The 23,042-nt window shown below is 49.0% G+C and overlaps 1 protein-coding gene and 1 non-coding gene across 4 annotated transcripts in view; both read left to right on the top strand.

The window, feature by feature from the left end:
• nab (NGFI-A-binding protein homolog) overlaps positions 1-23,042 on the top strand; it is a 941,120-nt gene that overhangs the window by 59,554 nt on the left and 858,524 nt on the right. The window lies entirely within an intron of this gene.
• On the top strand, positions 5,266-5,338 carry TRNAK-CUU (transfer RNA lysine (anticodon CUU)). Its single transcript has one exon. It is a non-coding gene; the product is annotated as a tRNA-Lys (tRNA).

Raw genomic sequence — 23,042 nt, 5'->3', positions numbered from 1 at the left:
CTGAATGTGAGCATTGCGCGCAGGTCAAGTTTTATTTTGGATGTTCACGCAGCTACTTGCGATGCGGGCACCGGCGGCGCGCTGAACACCCGGCAATGAAAGTGACGTCGAGATCTTGCTTGGCGCGAATGTTTGAATTTGTTTAGTGTCCAGCATTTCTACCGCCACGCCAGCAGTTATTTTTATTTTAAGACTGAGGCGAGCTTGCGACTCGCCTCAGCTGAAGCGCCAGCGCGTCATTATACTATAGGAATGGCGTATGTCTTAATATCAACATAAGTAGGCTGTTATTGGCGGCAGTCGCTCCAGTAGGCTCCGTAGGAAGGCGAGGGAATAGGATGGAAATAAATGAGAGTGCCACAGAGGTTTCACAACCAAATTCACTTTTATTCGTCTAGAAATGTAACCAATATACTTGACATCTCTTGGCATACTACAGGGGTGAATGACTATATGTAATGACTATTAATGCTAGAAGTGTATTGCGAATAAAACAGCTGATCTTCAAGGGCTACTTATAGCGTACTATCCGAATGTCACCGTGCTTTCCAAAACTTCGCTACATGATGGAATTCCCAACGAGATAATTCTGCCCAACTCGCACGAAATAATTAGTCGAGACCGTAATTCTATAGGGGCTGGTGTTGCAGTTGTACTAAAGGAAGGCATCAATTACGCAGTATTACCGCGTACCTACAGTGTTGAAATGCTTTGGATACTTGTTCATTTATGTACTCGTAATATACTAATTGGGGCATTCTTTAAAACTGATGGTAGCGCTAAAAAGGACGGACACACGATGAAAAGACGACACGACTGGGGCAGTTAACAGGCCACCAAATGCTGAGCTTTCTGTACTTCAATCGTTGCATGACTTCGTTTTAGCACACTGCAAGCGCGGCGCTGATATTATACTGCGTGGGGATTTTAATCTACCCAAGATTAACTGGAGCATGCTGCGAGTGTCGTTGTCCTATCACCGGTCTCAAGTGTTTCTAGATATTGCATTTTCTCTTAATTTAAATAAGTGGTAGAAGCACCACCAACACGCGCAAGGCACAACGCCAATTCAATTCTTGATATCGTCTTAATGTCTGACAAAACGTGTGAAGTAGGCTACTCGCTAGCTTACTATAGGTGGAATATCAGATCACAAAACTGCTCTTTTCACAAGCCACACGACGCGCTCAGTGTCCCGAGATATTGCAAAAGCATTCTTAAATTTTAGAAACGCCGAATATGTATGCATTCGAGACTTCTTCAAGCGAAACTTCGAGATCATTGAGCACAATCGAGCATCTGGCACTACGAGTGTTATTCAGTTGTGCCTTTTATTCAAAGAGCGTCGTGCATGAGTGCATTGAAAGATATGTACCAAAGCAACTTACAAAGCAGACAAAGCAAAGCACATGGATCACGCGTTACACCCTTCACTTGAAGCGCTATGTTAAACGGCTGTCTCGCGCAATCAATGGTATTGATAAGGGTGAGCTTCAACTCCTGCGTAGTGAAAGGCGCTCTCTGCTGAAATCGTCCAAATCTTCATTTTTTAACGTCCGTATGCACAATTTTCTCAAAAGTGACACCAGCAAATTTTGGAGATACTTAACTCATAAAAATGATCCTGTAGCGAAACTAACAATTAATGACGTAGTTGAAAGTGATACTTACTTAATAGCGGCTTCCTTTAACGACTACTCTTCTTCAGTGTATCTTCCTAATGGTCATGAAGTTGAAGGCCCCTCGCTTTCGCTCAGGGGGCCCGCGAGCCGCGACCAGCACGACAAAGGACCAAAGGCGCAAGGAACAAAAACCGCTTTAATTTACGATAGAATGTAACACTCAAAATTACCGCAGTCTCGCGGCCAATAGCAGAAAAGAAGAAGGCGAAGAAGCAAGCAGCAAAGAAGCAAAGCAGCAAAAAGCAGCAAAAGCAACGAAGCAAGCAGCAAAACAGCGAGGCAACAAAATATACAAGCCAAAGAGAGCGACGAAAGAACGGCCGTTACAAACCATCAACCAACACAATCTTTCGGTCGATAACAGAATGCATAAAGCACAGAAAGCAAGCAAGCACCGAACCAGGCGCGCAGACACAGTTCCAAAAGCGAACGAACAAGAGCACTCTTAACGCGGACACAAAAAATTGGAGGACGCTTAAGCTTCGCCTTCAAGAGTGGAACGCGAGAGCGTTCCCGTCGACCCGCCACGGGGTGTAAGACAATGGGCTACGGCGCAGCGATCACTTACGAGGCGCCCCGCATCGGACGTGGTGAGCGTCGAGCAACGGAGCGTTCGGCGCGGCAACGAAACGTGCGCCTGAGCAAGCGGAACGAACCAAAGAACTCGGTGTCTCGGAGAGGGAAACGATCTACGCCAGCCAAACGTCGTGATCGGCACGGGCAGAGAGATAGACAGATAGTGATCTAAAGAATGGAAGGACGCTTGATTCTGCAACCCGTGAGGGAGCAAGGAGAAACGTCGTCACGGGAGAGGAGTCCGGGACGCGACGCGCCTCGCACCTGTCCCCGCACTACCCCAATGCGCGCGTGGCGCGCCACCTGTCGGGGCAGCGCCGTACATTCAGAGGAGGGGTTCTTCTGTGTTTGCCGCAAGATGGCTCTGCGTGTGCGGAAAGCGCTGAAGAAATGTAGCGGAAACGTACTTCGCTACTCGTGTAACTGCAACTTCTGTAAGTTACATGTTCATAATTACCGATATACACCGCAGTATAACTTTCTACGGCTCGTTTCTAAGGCAACACCGCATTCACTAGAGGCGCTTTTGCACCACTTTGAAGCATCGAACTCGTGGCTGAGTGGAGACTAGAGGGTAGCTATGGTCATTGAGGTTTCAATGTAACGTGTATTGCAGTGGCTCTAGAACGAGATAGAGACCAACTCGTGGCTGAGTGGTAACGTCTCCGTCTCACACTCCGGAGACCCTGGTTCGATTCCCACCCAGCCCATCTTGCAAGTTGTTTTTTATTCATGAAGTGCCTGCCGGGATTTATCGCTCACAGCCAACGCCGCGGACACCGACGCCGACAACACCGGCTTTTCTGCGACACGAGCCCCTTAACGCTGTCGCGTTAAAACGCTTTTCCCCTGCTCTGCAGCACACTCGGAAAGAAACCTAGACGGGCCACGCCCCACCAGCGCCTCCCCAGGCCCGTGCCCCGGAAAAAAAGCCCCGAGTGCTGTCTCAGCTGCCTTCTTATCGGGCAGCCGGCATTACCCGCGCGAGTTCTCACGATACGCGATCGGTGCGCATGCTCCATGCGACGAGTGCCGTTGTGGCGCGCGTTTCAAAGGCTTCCCCCGTGCGCGCTGCAGGGAGGGCCCAAGGGCCCGACACTCCCCCCGTACAAGACCGGACACATGCCTGGGTGTCCAACAACGCTATGCAACAACAGCACCATGCATCGTCCTAGTCCAGTACATCACGGCTGTTGCGAAGCAAAATGTTCGGGGCAGTTGGCACGCGATGGGCTGGAATGGTGTCTGGCGTCGTTCGGAGCTCCACGTGACGGCTCCAATTGGCATGCGCTCTTTTAGAGACAATGCACTTTTCGCCCAACCGACGCTAGCGCACATCGGTCGCCTCGGTGAGAGGCCGACGACGTAGGTGAAGTTTCGATGGGCCGCCGTGGCATCCAGGCTGGTCACGCCCGTTGGAGTGGTAGCGCGGCATTCTGCGTAAGGCGAGGATATCCAAGGACAGCATATGTAAAAACGTCGCGATTAACAGATAACGGATGTAGGGCACAGCCGCGTTAACTGCTGAAATCGTATAATGACTGAAGCACGGTTAGCTGTCTAATGGGCGCTCGTAGTATGCTTTGAGGTCGTGTAATCTTACGGGCCCTATTACTCTGCTGCCGTGTTTTTCCCGCAGTATAGGTACACCAAGCTAGAAATACGTTTCGCGATCACGTAAGGGCCATCCCATCTAGGCGCGAGGGAAGCAGCAAACCCTTTTGCAGCATCGCTGAGTGGGTGCGTGCGGCGGAGCACTTCGTCGCCGACCGCGAACTCCAGAGGCCGCCTGCCTTTGTTGTATTGGTTCCCATGTTCCAGGCGGGCAAGGTCCAAGTTCTCCCTGGCCTCCTTCAGAGTGTGGGCCAGGCGGCTGGAAATATTTTGTGTGAACGTGGAGTAATTGCGAGTTGGTAATTCAGAGCCGTTGGTGAATGCATGCTCAATAGGAAAACGGAGCTCGCGACCGAGAAGAATAGCCGCTGGCGTAAACCCTGTCGACCGGTTTACTGTGGTCCTTGTGGCGAAAGCCATCTCCTGGATACGAACGTTCCAGTCCTTGTGCCGCTCGGTGAAAGCCACCAGCATTGTCTTAAGGTTTCTGTTCACACGCTCCGTAATGTTGGCTTGAGGGTGGTAGGGTGTCGTCCTTTTGTGTTGCACGCCAAGAACTTTGCAAGTGTCAACGAATATCCTGCCTGTGAAATATGTGGCATTGTCCGTGATAAGCTGCGCTGGGAAACCGAAACGGGTGAATGCTTCCAACAGCTTATCCCAGATTATCTTAGAATCCGGCTTGCGTAGCGGGTACAGCTCTACCCATTTGGAGAAATGGTCAGTGACCACTAACAAGTATCGATTCTGTCTAGCTGACCTGGGGTATGGGCCCATAACATCACATGCCACAATTTCCCATGGGTATCGGCTCTCAACTGGTTGCATGAAGCCTGGTGGCTTCCCTCCCCTCGGTTTCACGGTCTGGCAGGTAGGACATGTGCGAGCGTATCTGAAGACATGCTTTCTCATGTGCGGCCATGTCGCGACGCGACACAACTTCTCAAAGGTTTTCTTGCCGTCGCTATGACCGGCGAGGCGGGTGTCATAAAAGTACTCTAGAAAAGGCTTGCGCAGCTTCCTAGGCACAACGACACGGAATGGAGACTCGCCGCAATCCGTATCGGCAGCAGGTATATACCGCAAGAGCAGGCCGCCGTCTGCTTGCATATAGCAGTCGTAGTTGCCGCTACCGGCAGGGTTGGCGCCGTCCAGTGCCTTGCGTATCAAGTTGCACTGGTCGTCGCTTAGCTGGGCGTCGAGTAGCTGCTGGCTGGAGATCAGTGTTCCCCAGGCGTCCACAGGCACTGCCACAGCCAGGACATCGGTGCCGGCTCGCCATCCCCGGAGAGTGGTGCTCGGGACAGGGCGTCACCTACCTTGTTGAAGGTGCCTTTCCTGTATTCTACTCTGTAATTATACTTCTGAAAAGAGAGGGCCCAACGGGCTAAACGGCCGGCTAGCTCAGTCGGTAGAGCATGAGACTCTTAATCTCAGGGTCGTGGGTTCGGGCCCCACGTTGGGCGCCAGATGAAGGCCCTCGCCTTCGCTCAGGGGGTCCGCGAGCCGCGACTGATTTTCAACCGCGCCCTTCTTGATTTTACCCGAACGTAGGTGCATTAAAATGCCGGCGGTGCATCTTTGGTGTTGAAATTGGACGGGCAAAGCGATCCGACGGAATGGTCAAGCGGTTCTGCGGAGGCAGGATGGCGCCAAATAGCGAGGCGCAAGGAGAGCGAGAGGTAGTATAAAAATGTTCAGTGAGCTTACGCGGGCCAAAGGGGTTGGGTACAGATGCGTGAGCTGTGGGACCCGATGTCGGAGAGAAACAAGTAGGCCTAGGGGGGATTGCCAGCTGCCTCGAGGTGGGGGCGGTTCCCTTGTTCCCGTGCTCGTGGTCCCTGCGGTGCGGAAGCGTACTCCAGAACAAACAGAAAAAACAACGAGAAAGAAGAAAACCACGTTGGGCGCCAGATGAAGGCCCCTCGCCTTCGCTCAGGGGGTCCGCGAGCCGCGACCAGAACGACAAAGGACCAAAGGCGCAAGGAACAAAAACCGCTTTAATTTACGATAGAATTTAACACTCAAAATTACCGCAGCCTCGCGGCCAATAGCAGAAAAGAACAAGGCGAAGAAGCAAGCAGCAAAGAAGCAAAGCAGCAAAAAGCAGCAAAAGCAAAGAAGCAAGCAGCAAAACGGCGAGGCAACAAAATATACAAGCCAAAGAGAGCGACGAACCACCAACCAACACAATCTTTCGGTCGATAACAGAATGCATAAAGCGCAGAGAGCAAGCAAGCACCGAACCAGGCGCGCAGACACTGTTCCAAAAGCGAACGAACAAGAGCACTCTTTCCGCGGACACAAAACGCTTTTACCCTGCTCTGCAGCACGCTCGGAAAGAAACCTAGACGGGCCGCGCCCCACCAGCGCCTCCCCAGGCCCGCGCCCCGGAAAAAAAGCCCCGAGTGCCGTCTCAGCTGCCTTCTTATCGGGCAGCCGCCTTCCCGGCATTCCCCGCGCGAGTTTCACGATACGCGATCGGTGCGCATGCTCCATGCGACGAGTGCCGTTGTGGCGCGCGTTTCAAAGGCTTCCCCCGTGCGCGCTGCAGAGAGGGCCCAAGGGCCCGACACTGTCAACGTGCTTGAACACACAGGACTCGAATTACCGAATCTCTTCATCACTGAGGAAGGTGTATTTTCGGTCCTGGTGATCAACAATACCCAGAACTCTGCAGGTCCAGATAGTATATCCAATATGTTCCTTTAAATATATGCAGAGCGGTGCGCTAAGTGTCTTTTTATTAAATTTAACGAAAGTTTGAGAAAAGCAGAAATTCCCACAGATTGGAGTACAGCGAAGGTAATACCCATTTATAAACCATGTGATAAACTTAGTCTAACAAACTATAGACCGGTATCATTATTGTGCTCTTGCAGCAAAGTCATGGAACACATTGTTTTTAAGCATTTATCTTCATTTCTTAAAGCTAATGACTTCTTTTCTAGCGCTCAACATGGGTTTCGCCATGGTCTATCGAAGATAACACAACTTATACACACGACAAATGAATTAATGGAACTACTAGATAAAGGTGAGCAAATTCACACGGTTTTTCTCGACTTTGAGAAAGCTTTTGATCGGGTATCCCACACTAACTTATCAAAAATTTGCAATCTCTTACATAATGATCAAATCACCAACTGGATCGAAGCTCATCTTTCCCAACACCGCCAGTATGTTCACATAGGTAACACTCCTTCGCATCAAGCACCAGTTCTTTCCGGGGTTCCTCAGGGTTCGGTACTTGGTCCGCTTCTACTTCTTATATACTTCAATGACCTACAGTTTAATTCACTGTTGCTGTCGTTTCTTTGCCGGTGACTGCATAGCGTGTTTGAATATACAAACACTCGCAGATCAGCTCGCCCTGAATGATTTCTTGGCGTTGATTACTGATTGGTGTGCATCGTGGCACATGAATCTAAATATATCAAAATGCACCCAAATGAGCGTGACTCGTAAAAAGAACCCGCTAGCCCACACTTGCAAAATAAACCAGGTTCCACTCAAAGCTGTGACTGAGTTCAAATACATGGGAATATACGTTACCTCAACTTTAAGTTGGAGTAGTCACATTCAACACGTTGTCTCGGTGGCTTCAAGAAAACTTTGGCTCCTGAAGCATCGCCTGTAACACTGCACACCTGAAGCCAAGTGGGTCGCTTCTACATCACTCATAAGACCCTTACTGGAATATGCTGACGTCGTTTCGGACCCGCATACTAAATCACACATTTTGCGCTCGAAAGTGTTCAGAGAAGAGCGATCATATGCATCTTCAAAACGTACGGCAGGCACATATCGGTTAGCAACCTCATGAAAAGAAACGGCATTCCAACACTCGAAAGGCGAAGAAAAATTCCTCGGCTACAAATTCTCCACAATATAATCAACAAGAAGACTAAATTTTACTTCAACACTTACATGCGTTTAACATAGCCAGGGCAACCAGATGGAAACATGATAAAACAATTGTAATGCCTCAGACAAGAACTGATGCACATCGCTTTTCCTTGTTTTCTTGATCCATAGCAGAATGAAACGCTTTGGCACCAGCGATTTTGAACGTGCCATCAATCAAGTCATTCCTTACAGTTTTGAAAGATTATGTGACATAGCGTATGCTAAAAGTGCCTTAATTTTTGCGACCTGTAGAATAAATCATTGAGCTTCTGTTCAAAATCTGTTCGCATCTGTGCTCAGTAATTGTATTTTTGTGCCTTTATTTATGTTTGTTCGTGCGCGAGTGCTTTTGCTCACTTTTTATTAATTATATCTGCTGTCCTCATTGGTGAATTCTGAAGTGTTACTTAACTTGGGTCAATGTTGTTTGCTCTGTGTCATGGACGGTATTCATTTTGTAATGTTGTGATATCGCCAGTAGTGTATGTTTGCTTTTGCTCTACTTTCCACTTGTACCCACTCCTGCCTTGACCGATAATGGGCAGGCGCCAGTATTTGATAAATCCAAAAACATGTGTCGAAATTTATGAAATCTACTATGGTCAGCACATATTCGTGATGTGTAGCAACATATGCAAAGCGTTTTTACAGAATCATTCGCTTTGCGGTGTTCTCAGACAAGACAACATTGCGCCACATTATCATTCAGAAAGCATTGCATTTACAAAATTTTCTCCCTGTAGGACGCTAAGAGCCCGTGCTACGTAGAGTGAACGAGCATACCGCGACGCTTCTTCGCCGCGCGCTCCGCAGACAAAGCGCGTCGCATGCCGCAGCGTCAACTTGCACGATAACATACATCTGCACTCACACCTTTCGCCAACGAATGCCGTGTGCTACGTCATGCAAAACTTGAAGTGACGCGCATGCCACACTTTGAACAAACACGCAACCAAAGAAAAAGCATGGACGAAAACGCTGCGTTCAAGTGGGCAACACCATTCCGCACGACATAAGAGGTGGCCTGCACACGCCAGTTATTCCTTCTGCCAGAATTACCGGTCAGTAAGGGTCACAAAGAACGAACTAATAAATTTTAAAAGTGAATAAATTTGCATTTCTTGTTTTAGTACAGCACAAATATTCGAAACGGAATAACTTACTCCTATACAGTATTATGATTAAAACTTTAGATCATATTTTTACATAGGTTTCCTAGTTTCAGTAGTTGCCCTCCTCGCCTAGACGCGCTTTAATTGTGCATCACTAATTGATATCTCCGGCAATGGGCTTTGGCACACTTTTTGTGCCAAACTTCGCGACCTTGCCATAGTGCGCTCAGCGAGGGCAGGGGTCGCGGTACCTCACGGCGGCCGTGGCATCTACGCTACGTAGCGGACCCCAGCCAACTGTAATTGAATGCGCAGCGCTGGCTTTGTGCACGACAGTCCTTAAGTGCGCGCTCAAAGGCTCCTGTCTGGCCATACTACTCGCATTGCCTCAGTACGGCACTTGTTGAAGCAACACGTACGTCATGCGTAGATGAACGACGACCCATTCCAGATTTCGAACTACAGTCGTCGCACCACCAAGCAGAACTTGCATCAGAAGGTGGCCCTTCATCAATCGCCATTCGGATGGAGGCCCAACGCCTTACTGCAGTAACTCGGTGCCAGGAACACCGCTTAAAACGTGACCGCTGTATGGACTGGTGCGCTTCTCTCGCTCCTTCGTCGTCCAATGCCTGTTTGGCGCACTTTCCGAGCAACGAAACGTGGTCGATGCCTCCAGACCACGCAGCCTGCGCCTTGTTCGCATCTATAGCCAGACACCAGCAGTATTTGCAGAAACTGTCGCCCACGCTTTCTTGCCTGCTTTAGACACAGCGTCGCCTCCTTTCATTGTTCGAAACTGTGTGCCAGCTGAAGCAGGCACGCTGCATATGCTCGCGGACATCGAGGGTATGCAAGCTGCCTTCACTATGGCAGAATTTTTAGCAGCAACACACCTATCCAAGCAATGCAGGGCACGAGTTCCGGATGGTATACCGTATGAACTTTGCAAAAACTTTGATCACAAAGTTCTCGATGTGCTTTTACAGGCAATAAACGCACCTTGGGCCGCAGAAGCCAACCCAGATTCTTGGCGACATGCGGAATCGATTCCTATCGCCAAACGTAGAAAGCAGGACTCCAGAAAATGTTGCTCATATAGGTACAATAGTGCTCACCTTAACGTTATCCAAGCTGATGAAGCGTATGCTTGTGACATGTATTATACATGGTGGCTCAAGCGATGACACTGGTATCATACTGGCCGAATCGGTTGCCATCACCACCTCGGCACTTCTTCTATGGTTGTCATCGGAGGCCGCTCTGGACAGATTCGCACCATTCTGGCGATGGACAATCGCGAACCATGCGACCATGTCAGCCACGAAGCTATTGAGGAATTATACATAGGTTTCCCAGTTCCCCAGCTGTATCTGCGCATTCCTTGAGGCCTTTCTTCGCCCTCACACAAGCTGGGCAAGCAGCAGGACAGTTCATCGCATATCAGGGAGCCCTCACAAGGGTCTGTGCTCGCACCGGTCTCTTTGAACATCGCCCTGCTTCCACTCGTCTCTATGCGCCGTTTTCGTAAGGCGAATGCTCAAGTTACCCGCCTCCGTCGTGCCGATGACGATCCAATTAATGCGACTATGATATCCTATCAGCGATGCTGGTGTTGACGGCACCATGATGCACACAGCTTTCGTCCACCCATTGGTGCCAGAGATAGTCGACACGTGGCGACACGTGTGGACGATCGCGCGGCTCCGGCCACACGTGGCGGCCGCCCTTTTGCTCAAGCTGCTCGGTATGCTCGGCTCAACATTCGCACGGGTGCGACGCTAGCCCGCCACGCAATACGTAGAGGGACTCGGTGAACTTCACTCTCAGGTAGAATTCACCGCCTTGCTGCCGCTATGAGTTTCGAGATTCGGGTCCTTTGCGTGGGTGCCTCCTTGAAGCAGAATTGGCAACTCGAGGACAGGTTATAATGCACCCACTTTCACATTTTACCGAAGACGCCTGCGGCCAGCTGCTACGGGAAAAAGACCTCTAGCGAGCCCCACCAGCCCTTGTGAACCAGTGTTGGTCAGGCTTTCCTGGTGGTTTAAAAGGCCGAGAGAAGTTTGCGTGTCCGAGCTGCGCTCTCCCCGTCTGTGACGGCTATCTCGCCACAACCGTACCGCGGTCCCTATGAGACTTGATACCCGTTTCGTGCCCCCACAATCCAGTATTTGAATGACACACTTACTGTGGACGTCACCAGGATTTCACTTCGGTCGTCTACGCCACCTTCAGGCAACGGACCTTCGGCCTGGCCACTTACCCCACTTTGAACGTCGGAATAATGGACCACTTCATCGTTAACTTCTCGATTTCTTGCGCGAATACAATTTGTTTCTGTACTTTTGACGTACCTTAGTATGATGCTTAAGGGCAAGTATTCAAAATTAAAGACACGAAACGAAAAAGAAACCAAAGGAGTAAGCAACAAGAGCAGTAGAGATCAAATAGTAATGAAAGCATGACTTGTGATCGACTATACAGCCATGATCACCTTATCCACAAAACGACAGATCTCCCTGCGACAAATTATTACGTTGTTTTCTTATGGTCTTCTCGCACCTGCTAAACAGCTTCAATGATTTCGAATGCTCCGTGACCGTGATATTTGCTGATAATAGTGCTTCGTTCAAACAACGACGTACATCCGCAGGTTTGACAGTAAATCACTATGGACAGTAAATGACTACGATTACGGACATTTATTTATTTATATATTAATTATTTATTTATTTATTTATTTATATTATAAACATCATTACAAGCGCCCAGAAGGCATTATAGAAGGGGGGGGGGGAGGATAACAACATAAACTAAAAAAAAACACGATAGAATGACAGCTATTAAAACAAAACAAAAATCGAACAGCAATTTCAATAACGGTCATATGAAGCGTGTTAAAGAGAAAGACGCAAGATAAAAGGTGGAGTCGGCATAAGTGAACACTTCTCCATCACGACTGCGTTTTCTTATTTATCTGTTTAGAAACAACTTACAGGCCCTGCATCGGGCATTCAGTAAGGGGGTGTCACAACAATGAAGCAAAGGTCACTTCAGTAAGGCGGCAACCGACTCACCGGAGGTACCCGCCGTGGTTGCTCAGTGGCTATGGTGTTGGGCTGCTGAGCACGAGGTCGCGGGATTGAACCCCGGCCACGGCGGCCTCATTTCAGTGGGGTCAAAATGCGAAAACACGTGTGTGCTTAGATTTAGGTGCACGCTAAAGAACCCCAGGTGGTCGAAATTTCCGGAGTCCTCCACTACAGCGTGCCTCATAATCAGAAAGTGGTTTTGGCACGTAAAACCCGATAATTTTTTTCACCGGAGGCGCTAACAACAGTGTTAGGTAAGTCATTTCACTCATATATCGTGCGTGAAAAAATTACGCGAACACCACCTAATTTCTCTAATTTTCTTACTATTATCCCTTCTTTGGAAATAATAGTTGGGCGGCGCTAAGTACTTTTGGCGATCGATGTCGAGGATGTCTTCGGCTAACTGGCTGAGACAGGAAAGCCTGAAAAAGGAGCGGCGCCTTTGTAATGGGTCCCACGATGAACATATTTTGAGGGCGGTAACATTGCACACAGACACGAATGGATTGTTTCTCCTCTGTCTTTGTCGGCGTCTTTTAATGGGCTGTTCATAATGGTGAACGTTTACTAACCGAGCTATCGGTCTTACTAAAAATAATGAAGGCATATTTGACCCTATCGCTTTCATAGCCACTGTTCTCCGGCAAAACGGGTCCGATATTGCACATACGGCTTGTTCGCGGGTCGAGAACGCCTCGTCTCGAAATCAAAACCCAATTTTCGTCTTAAATCGTGGTGAATGCCTATCGCAGCAAAAGCTCCCACAGACTGCACAACGACGAAGCCAAACTAAGAACCTCAAGTGAGCCGTCCGCATAAGCCCCCAAGCTGATCCACATCGAGTGCGGGGATACCAATGACCCCGGGTTAGTTTGGCTTCTTCCGCTTGAATGGTGAGATATTGTGTGCTTGCGCTTTAGGTTTACTGGAGGTTCGAGGGCATAAGTCTCGGAAATCAAGGAATTATCTATTACTCTACTGCTCACTGTAGGCTTGATAGCGCACGCAAGTCACAAGCGTAGCAGTGCTTGTCAGTGCGAGTTAAAACCACGGCAGGAGGAACTTGTTATTTTGATGCTACATTTGAAGTAACTCGTTCAGACCGTTTTGCAAACGTACTTGCAAATTTGTTCTTTCCTTTATTTTCAATGCAATGCATTTATGGAGTACTCTTATGGCGCCCCTAGCTATGATTCTTGCTTAAAGACCAACTTGGGGGGGGGGGGATTTTTTTTTTTTCTTATAGCAATTATGTTGCAATATAATGTGCAAATGAATATTCCTTTAACCGACTTCTTGTATTCTACGAGAGTGTAAGAACAGACAAAAACTCTGGCCAGCGTACAGAACGCATCATTAGGCAGTCGCAGTTGTGTAAATAATCGCACCCAGTCTTTATCTCAAGGACACAACATCCTTAATCTAATTAAAAAAGGAAGACGAGAGAATAGAAGTTGCCTATATAAAAGGAACCAGGTGAGCAGAATCTTTAACCACAAATACACACACACACACTCAAAAAGTGTGGCTTGAATGCGACTGCCAGAAACTGTAGCTCAGGGAGAGCGCGGTCACAAGGACCAACGGACGGGGAGAGATGCTACATATCGGAAGGCGCGGAAATCAAAAACCATGTGTGGCAAGTCTCTTCACTCTTGCAAATATAACGAGCGCACACCACAGACTGGACAAAAGACATATGGCAAGCGCTAACTCACGCTGAACTGTATTGGGAAAGGGCGGCAAGCAATGGTGTAGGCGACAAATTCTGAGTTTATTCATTGCAAAAAATTTAGTGCATTAATGAACACACGCGTTTGGAAAAAAACATGCTGCGATTTTGTTATGTTATGCACTGCAAGACCACTACGATTTTGCTTGCCACTTATTCCCAGTACGGTTAAAAAAAGTCACAGGCGTGCATGTCACACGCAGCACAGTCACCGCGTACGTAAGCTGGAGGAGCCGCTCCATAGGAGCTCCATTTTCGGAACCACGCACTGCAGGGTCCTCGCGGAGGAGTCTCTTGGCGTCGTTTTCACGACAACGATCTGAACTGACCACCCGGCGTCGACAGAGAGCTGCGACTGCTCTCTGCACCGCGGTCTGCTGAGCCCGACGTTGCCTGGTTGCAGCCCCGCGCGTAGCCCTGCGATTCGCTTCTTCATCGGCGCTTCGTGCCTTGCGAGGAGGCGCCATGACGTGTGCCGAAGAGTAAGCACAGGTAGCCAGGCTACGTGGCGCAGATGCCGCATCCCTTGACCCGTGCACGATGCTGTTGATGACGACGATTGTTTATTGGCACATAAACTTCGAAAATGGGCGGTGACAGTCTGAGTTAGCCAGGTCCAGCTACATGCAGCATGCAACTGCTATATGCAACTGCTATATGTCTGGACACCTAGAGGAATATAATGGAGCTGCAACGCAGTTTGCACGTATAGACGCTATGCAGCGCGCATGTCACATCGACTGACAAATGGCACGGTGCTATGCTAATGATGATTTAATGGCATACCTTGTGATGCACAGAATTAATTTTGCTATCAGAAACTGCGCATTTACAAAGAAACCCAAATTAATAAACAACACGACAACGTGAATTCTGGTTTGTCCCACGTCCGCGCACACATTATGGAATGCAAGAATTGAAATATGCTCTTCCGTCAACTCTACACAACCATAGTTTAAATTACTTGTCTAACAAAAAACCTTTTTTTATAAAAAACCTTGAAGACCTATTTGTGTGACTTTATTCTGCAGTTGTTGTGGCAATGTGTAGATTTATATCTTAGTTCTGTTGTTATAGAATTCGCTGAGAGTACTATTTGCAATGATATTATCGAACTGATCATTCGTCAGCGTGCCCGACGGGAAGCCGCGATGCAGTGGCTTTCTTTCCCCTCCATCTCCTTAGCCATGGGATGTAGTGCGTGTCTGGAACAGTAAAAAAAACTAAAAAAAAAGAGAAGCATGGGATGGTGACAAACAGTCACCTAGGCTGGTTGCTTTAATCAGATATGCTATAAATGTTTTTCATTCTGGTATTTTTGTATACATCTTCTTCGTCTTGCTTTTAACGATAATGTTTATTTCCCATGAAAACACAATAAGAAAAAAATACCTGCTCAAACCTTCTCTATCTGCCTTGTACAACTACCTGTGCTGCGGTTGGGGATGATAATTATTTATTGGCATCCCCTTCGAAATCCGGCGGGGACGAATCCACACTAAGGCTGCTTGAGTTACTTAGGTATGTTTAGTTATAGTTAGCGTCCTCAGTATGCTCAGGTATGCTTAGTTACTCAGGTAAAAGAGTTACTCATATATGAGCACAATCTGCTACGTGGGTTAGTGTCCCGTCAGTAGCGCGGACGGATAAGGAAATTATTTATTTCCTTGGGCGTAGCATCTTTACAACTTATGCACGTGTGAGCTTTTTATCCGCCTTCTGACTGCGCCTGCGCGCCTCTCCACTTCCTGGAAAACTTTTCATTAAACCACAGTTTAATTAAAGTTCATTAAACCACAAGAAACCACTTCGTTTCTTCCCACCACTATTTCTGCTCAATGACACTACACGCTATCAATGCTTTTCATTCTAGCAGCTTTTTCATTTGCAGCTTTTTAATCTCATCTATCTACCGTGTACCGCTGCCTAAGCCTGTGATGGATCCGGTCGAATTATTCACTTCCCTGCTTTTTAACCACGAATACTCTAAACGTCTCTTGCTAGTCTCGAGTGCTCACCGGTTGATCCTTCTACTTTAAATCCAAGCGTTTGCGGAAGGTGTAGGTTTACTTACTGGTCTCGCTGGCTGAATCCCTTCGCATTCCATTAAGATGTCCTGAGCAGTCTCCGGACTTGCGCTGCAGCATGCACATGCCTCATCTAATTGCGAATATTTGCTCCTGTATGTTCTTGTCCTTAGGCAACCAGCTTGAGCATCAAATAGCAACTCACTTCCTTTCGTGTTATCGTGCAGATTTTTCCTTCTAAATTGTTTCTTCTGCACGCCATGTAGCAACCGCTAAATGGCGTGCCACCTGGTTTAATAATACGCAACGACAATGCAAAGGGCTACGTACAGACGCTACGCGGCGCACATTTGACACCTCGTGTACGGGGCCTGAATCTCTCCCTCCCCGCCGCTTCATACAGGGTGGGGACAACCATGTCGTCTGCTAGTAGGACCACGATTACATATCTTACTCTCTACGATGCGCACCGCCGGCGCGCACGTATTGCATGCGGCTTTTTTTTTGTTTTTTTTTTGTAAACCAAAGGCATTTAGCGTAAAGGGACTGGTCAGAAAACACATATCTGTGCTCATAAACTGCTTGCAGGCTCAAACTACATTAATTTAGCTGTCGCACGCTGTCATGCGTCACCGCAACTTCTCCTCGGACTCCTCGGTCGTCGTGCAGCCTGTCAGCCGCTCGGTATAGCTTTTCTCATTCTGCACTTGGGACCCATCTTACGCGCTTTAAACCTGCTTTCCTCCTCCACCTATGGTGCGTACCCTGGTAGCTTTCCCAAATCTTGATGCAGGGAGCATCAAAGATCATCATAGCGCTCTTTTGGAGCGCAGTTCTTTCGCGCCCGTCACTGCGCTTCGCTTCGCCGTCATGCCTCGCCGTAACCAGCTCCTTGCCGGGGCCAGCGCACTCCTGGCGTCATCTCTCAAGCACGGCAGGAGCCTTGCTCTCTTCGCTCCTACACCAATGCCACCCCTATGCGCCGGTAATCAGAGCGCCGGCTCGGTGGCGGCTGATCTCGCGGCGACCGCGCCAGAGCGCGAGGTGTCGATGCCAAAGCACCGGCTCGGTATCAGCGGATCACGGTGAGGACTTCCCAAGCCGAAACGCAGAGCCACCTTCAGTTGACCCGCTAGCTACGTCAGCAGCGTCAGTCAGTCGCTGCTATCTCTTCGCCGCGCAACGTTCCTATGCGCCTACGCGCTGCCCCTCGGTAAGCGAGGCAGTTGTGCCATGCGATGCTCCGTCTGCGGCGGCTGGTGCCAAATGCTCCGCACGAAACGGATTGACCGAGGCTCACAGACTGCTTATAATATTGACGCGTCTGTTCTATGCAGAACAAAACAATGATGGGAGCATTAACGGGCTCCGTCTAGTGGGTGGCTGAGGTTGTGCGAGGACGAAGAAGACGTGCGTCTGTTCTGTTTGTTTTTGAACAGGTTCTCCTGTAGTTCTAGAAGAACGTCTCCCTGTCTTCTGTCCGCGTTGTACTGCGACACTGGTGGAGGTGCTCGGTAGTGAGCTCGCCTGATGCTCCGGAGTCCTTCTGGGAGTGATTCACCTAGCCCGGAGGCATTGTCACCAGTTACGACACCCGTGCATCGCTTTAGTCGTCGACTGCTAGGCCTTGTCCCGGAGTTGTCCCCTCTTCAACCACCTCTCTTCGGGAGCTGCACACTTCTCGAAATGGCCGAAACCAGCCCACTGCAATCACCCCAAAGCAGCCGGTTTCCCAGTCCACAACAGGTAACCGTTCTGCATCCGCTGGTTTCCGAGCGCTATCGCGGTACAGTCTTCGAAGGCATTGAAGACTGGCTTGATAAGTATGAAAGCGTCAATATAATACGCCTGCCTATGTAAATATTTATTCTCAGCGAGTTATTTCTTAGCCATGAGCGAGGCAACCGGTGGAAGTCCTTCGTCTGTCGCTGCTGCTAAACGAGCTGCCCGAGCAGAGGCTCAGCGCCTTCGCTACCAGAATCCAGAGCTGCGTTACGCAGAACCAGGCACTGGTGCAGCAAGTCGAGCATATATCCATCTCGGACCATAAAGCTTCCTTCATGACAATAAAGAACTGGGAGTGGAGTGTTTCTTGGAGAAGGAATATGTGTGAAGAATAAAAAGTTGTCTGGTAACTGTGCATACATGTCTTGCTCGAATTCTTGGCCTCAATATATCGAAAAGCCGAAACAGCTGAAGAGCTGCGCTCCAATTTCGCATTAGGAAGTAACGTAATCGTCGGCAATTTTTTTCCCTTTATGCACACGCAGAGCGTAAAACTGCGTTCACATAAATGAATCATGCGTTAATTTTTTTTTTTTTTTTTGCGTGGCCATTGAAAGAAAAAATACACTTCACAGGCTTCTAAAAAGGTAGAAAGTGAAATAGACTAATAACCGTGTTGCTACTATCATAGAGCTACATTTTTGAACTTCCTTTACATATAAAAGCGCCCGATCGAATCAGCAGTTAAGTATCACTTACGCATTCAGCCCCGTTGAAGCTGTTTTTTGTATCACCTCGACAATTGTAATTCTCACTGAGAATAACTCCCTTGCAAAAATTAGACCCTTAATCAGCTCGAAAATCACAATACTTTCTTTATTTGCGCGTGTGTTTTATCACGAACAAGGGCGATCTTTAAGAGCACAAACTAATATAATAAAACATTAAAACGTTCTAAACAAAGAATACCAAAAAAGACGTGAGGCGTGCAGACAGGACACAAAAGTAGAGAAGTGGACTTTTTTGCATAATGAATCCTTACCCACTAGCTCAGGTTTCTGTCGTTCTAAGAATACCAACGCGCACAGTAAAAGTACAGTCCAGATTTTTTTTTTCGGTCACTGGAGGCCCATGTTTTGCTTCCATATTCGTTCACTCCGTCTGCATCAACGTGGTGCAAATGTGTGCGAAGCACCAGCCTTGCATAACTCGAGATCAGGTGCGTCTCTACAGACTCGCTGTGCTCTTGGCAGCCCTGCGCGCAGTCAGTCACAGCCTTCAAAGGGGACCTCAAGTTAAAGGGACACTAAAGGTTAATGTTAAGTCAACGTGGACTGTTGAGATACCATCCCAGAAACCTCGAAACGCTTGTTTCGTGCGAAGAAGAGACTAATTTTAAGAGAAAATGCATTCTGAAGCGTCCGCGTACCTCTAGCGCAGTTCAAGTCACCCGCCCTCCGATCGAGGAGTATTGACGTCATGGTCTCATAGTGACGTTGCGCCGTCGGTGAGTATAACGGCGCCCGCAGACGGCGCTACGGCTTTTATGCACAAAACGCAAACACGCGGCCAGAAAGAGCCAAGACAGAGCCGACAGCAGCGCGAAAGCGGAGCTACGGTGGCTAGCGGAAGGGAAAGCGCACGACGATAAGCTGGTTCTTTATTTTATGACGCCAACTTCGACGCTCGTTGCAATGGATGACTCTGACAACGACACATTAGCTCGCGATGCTGGGCTCGAGTTCAGCGATTTAAGCACTGATGAACGTGACCTGCTGTTGAGGGCTCGCGCTGCCGGCGTCGTTGCGTACTACTACGACGACGGCCTGCTTTGAAAGGCACTTCACGCGACTTCAGTAAGTCGGCGTTGAACTCGTAATCCTCTGGACGAAAGTGCAGCGAGCACACTACGTGATTTTTCGGCTCTCTGCCAGCGCGCGGTGGCAGAGGTACGGCACTTAACCACTTCGAACGGAGAGGTTAACTCGTTGGCACACAGTGATAAGTAACGTTGGATTCGCCGCTGCAACTGCCCTTGGCCAAGTTCCGCGGACCGTTCGCGCATCCCACGACATCACATGGACGTGGCATTCTCGCTGCTTGTTCCAAATTCAAGTTTCGCGAGCCAGCAGGACCACCGCAGCACGACGCGATAAAGAAACAACTGAAACTCCAAAGCGCGCGCGGCGCAAACTCGAGCACGCAGACTCGAGTGAAAACGAAACCTGTCGATCACCCATACTACTCAAGGGTAACGTCAAAATGTTATTTTTTTCTTAGAATCGAATAGAAGTAGACAAGTAGCATTTTCTTCCGTCTTATAACCTAATGAAATGATCTTTTTAATACGAGTAGTTGAGTACTAGTGACATAAATTATGATGAGGAGTGCTTTCGTCATCGGGCTAGTACCGGAATGTCGCTGGGGGGTCTCAAATCGTGTCGTGCATTTGCCTCAATTTCTCGGTTACTAAAGCTCTGTTTGCGATTATATTGACACCTTAGACGTTCTAGAGCATTGCTTTATCACTTTAACGACTTTCTGGTAACCTTTAGTGTCCCTTTAAGCAAGCTCTCAGTCCAACTTGTGATACCCCTGAAATGCTCTTGGAATGACCTCAGCGTCAGCAAAACACTCTCACTTCGATATGTAAGGTTGCCGCCTTCACGTCTGTATTCTTTAAGAAGAGTCAGATGCGCGTGCTCGCTGTCACCTGACCCTGACGAGGCAGCATCGCACAGCTCACATCCTGCAACAGCTGGTAGCATCTCTTTTAAATGAAAACCGCCGATGTAGAATCGGATGTTGCATTCATTTGGGTCAAGTTCCTCGATGAATAAAATTTTATAGTCAACGATGGCATCGACCTGCACTCCTCCGCACTCATGTTTACCTATTCACAGCACGTCAGCGAGGTCCCACCTAATCTTCACGATCCACTGCAGCTTTCTCATGGGCTCTGTCGGATAACGGTAAAGTTTCCTGCCATTTCTGGAATTTTTCGTACACATGGGGATGCAGCAGCCAGTCATTTCACTGAAAAAAGGAGCGACCAAGCGGCCGCAGCTCCTTCGTCGCACCTGACTGCTTGCGAAGTGAGATCCGCAATGGCGGCGGCCGTCGGAAAGAAACCGGTCGAGGCGGCCAGTGCCCATTCAAAGAATGGCCCCTTTATGGAGGAAGGAAAAAAAAACTAGGAGAGAGCGTCACGTGATTCTGCTAGCCTCGGCAAGCCAATCTCCTCTGAAGCCGCCCATCCGCTCGCCGGAGCTTTGTGCGCGGTGCCATTTGGATAGGAATAGGCCCACATTGTTGCCGGACCATTCGTGTTTGTTTGGTACGTGGTAACGATTAGTGGCTTAGTGGAGCCTGGCGTCAAAGGCACGGAGTCACGAAGGAAGTAAGCGCGGGGGTTTCTGCTACCGTGGGCGTCGTTCTTCGCTTCAAGTGCGTTGCCTTGAAACGTGGAGAAAGACTGGGGAGCCAGACTCATGGCGACGTAATTTTCAAAGCATCACTTGCGCTTACCACCCCAGTTACCACCACATCGAAACCGGCCCCGAGCGTGGTCTATTGCTTTGTCAAATCAGCTGCTGTGTACTTGAAACTCCGGTGCATATTTTGTTGCTAATTTTTGTTCCACTATCTAACACCTATATCGCACGAGACGAGATCTTTCGCGGGATAGTTGTTTGTCGCGTGTTTGCTTAGCAAAAGGTTCTGCTTTGCGTCATTCGTTGTGAAAAAATAAATAGGATTACCCTACACTCTAAATGCCGAAATCGTCACCTTTCCCTGAGATTTACGTGCGCTGTTTTGTAAGATTGGGTGGTGCGACGTTTTTACGTTGTTGAAGCGTGCCTATTGAGTTCTCGCCCGTCTGTTGAGCTAGCGGCACAAGGCATTGAGCAGAGCGACAGCATCGACTGTAACCGTCTGCCATGACAGACGGTCCGCATGGCCTCAGGTATGGTCGGGGTTCCCGGTTCGCCAGTCCATCGTTGGGCACAAGATGGGACGATCATTTTTCACACAGAAAAGTAGCCGCTGCGAACCTTGGACGCTCGCTTGAGCGCCTGCACATGTTTGCAGGGGCGAAAGACATCATATTGTTTCCCAAAATATGCCCCCAAACGTGACGAATCGCCGCCGGAAGGAAGGCTTGGTTACCTTCCCACGTTTGCAGGGCGAAAGGTTCCCTCGTTTCCCTGAACCCGCCCCGAAACGCGACCAGTCGTCCTTTAGGTGGTCGTCGCGGGTTGTTGGGCATAATGCCGACGCCTTCGTTCGCTGCGGCACGCCTGCCTTCTGCTTGCTTAAGCGGCGAGCCGCATGGTCGTTCGGTGCTTTAATTGACTGACATAACGCGACTCGACTGCTTCACATACTTGAATTCCTTCTCTCAACCTCGGCGTGCGTTTTTCACGCCGACTATGTGCGCATATTCGAAAACCCCCTAGCAGACGCAACCAAAGCGAGCCAACTAAAGAAAGCCGCTTAGCTGTCACCTGAGGGCCTATTTCCCATCATCACATTCCTCTAAATGTTTTATGACTCGGCTTCAAAATTGTCACGTGACGCTCCGTTCTAGTATTTGCCTTCCTCCATGGTCCCGGCCCTGCACAGTGCGGCGGTGAGGGATAACCATTCATGGCACCCTAACCGTGTGTGTCCTCGCCTGCTTGAAAGGGTCTGTAGGGCACTTTTCCGCTCCAAGCTATCAAGTGCTGTTATTAGGACTCTATGCATTATGGAGAAGTCGAACGATAATCGGTCTTTCGTGAAGAGGCTGTTCTAGTGCGTAGTGCGGTTAACCTTTGATCCCGTTCCTAAGTGGATTTCCCGTCTGGACGCTTGTGTTTGCTTGCCCGATTTTCGAACTTTCGTTGGACTGCTCAGCATTTGTGCATTTGTTTTTCATGTATGTCTAAATGCAATGTAACCCATTTTTGCATGACACTACTCGTAATTCCATGCAATAAAGAGGAAAAAGTGCTGGCGTGGCTCAGTGCTAGAGCAGCTGACTCATATGCAGCGGGCCCTGGTTCGATCCCAGTATTTTTCTTCTCATTCCCGGCGATAGCTGCGCTGGACGCCAGTGGCAGCGGAATGAGACCATAACAGTTATGCTGTAAAAATTCGGCAGAGACACTTAAGACTGCTTGCGTATGGGGATGCGAACGCATTACACGTTCGTAGATCTGGAAACCTCATGACCGCGGCGCTCATTTGGTACTGTCATGACGTGGCGCCCCATTGGCTGCGCCGTCGTGAGCCCAATGACGCATGCGCCAGGCCACACCTTTAGTCAGATAGATGGCTGCGACGTGTCGTGTACAAGGACACATGCACTAAGCACTCCTTTAGTCAGCCACAACAGTGGAGCAGTTTCAGGGAAGCCTGCTCATCTCGGACCCCGGGAGCCCTGGTTAGATTCCCACCCAGACCGAGTTGTTCCGAATTTTTTTCCAAAGCCATTCATTCACTTTGCTTACGGGAACCTCCCCGAGGCATTTCACCTCAATCCGAGCATTTCTATACTCTTTGCACCGTCGGCTTTTTTTGGT

Source organism: Dermacentor andersoni, chromosome 5 (genome assembly GCF_023375885.2).
Source record: "Dermacentor andersoni chromosome 5, qqDerAnde1_hic_scaffold, whole genome shotgun sequence".
In the NCBI taxonomy this organism is placed as follows: Eukaryota; Metazoa; Arthropoda; class Arachnida; order Ixodida; family Ixodidae; genus Dermacentor; species Dermacentor andersoni.
This window is presented reverse-complemented; position numbering and strand designations above follow the sequence as displayed.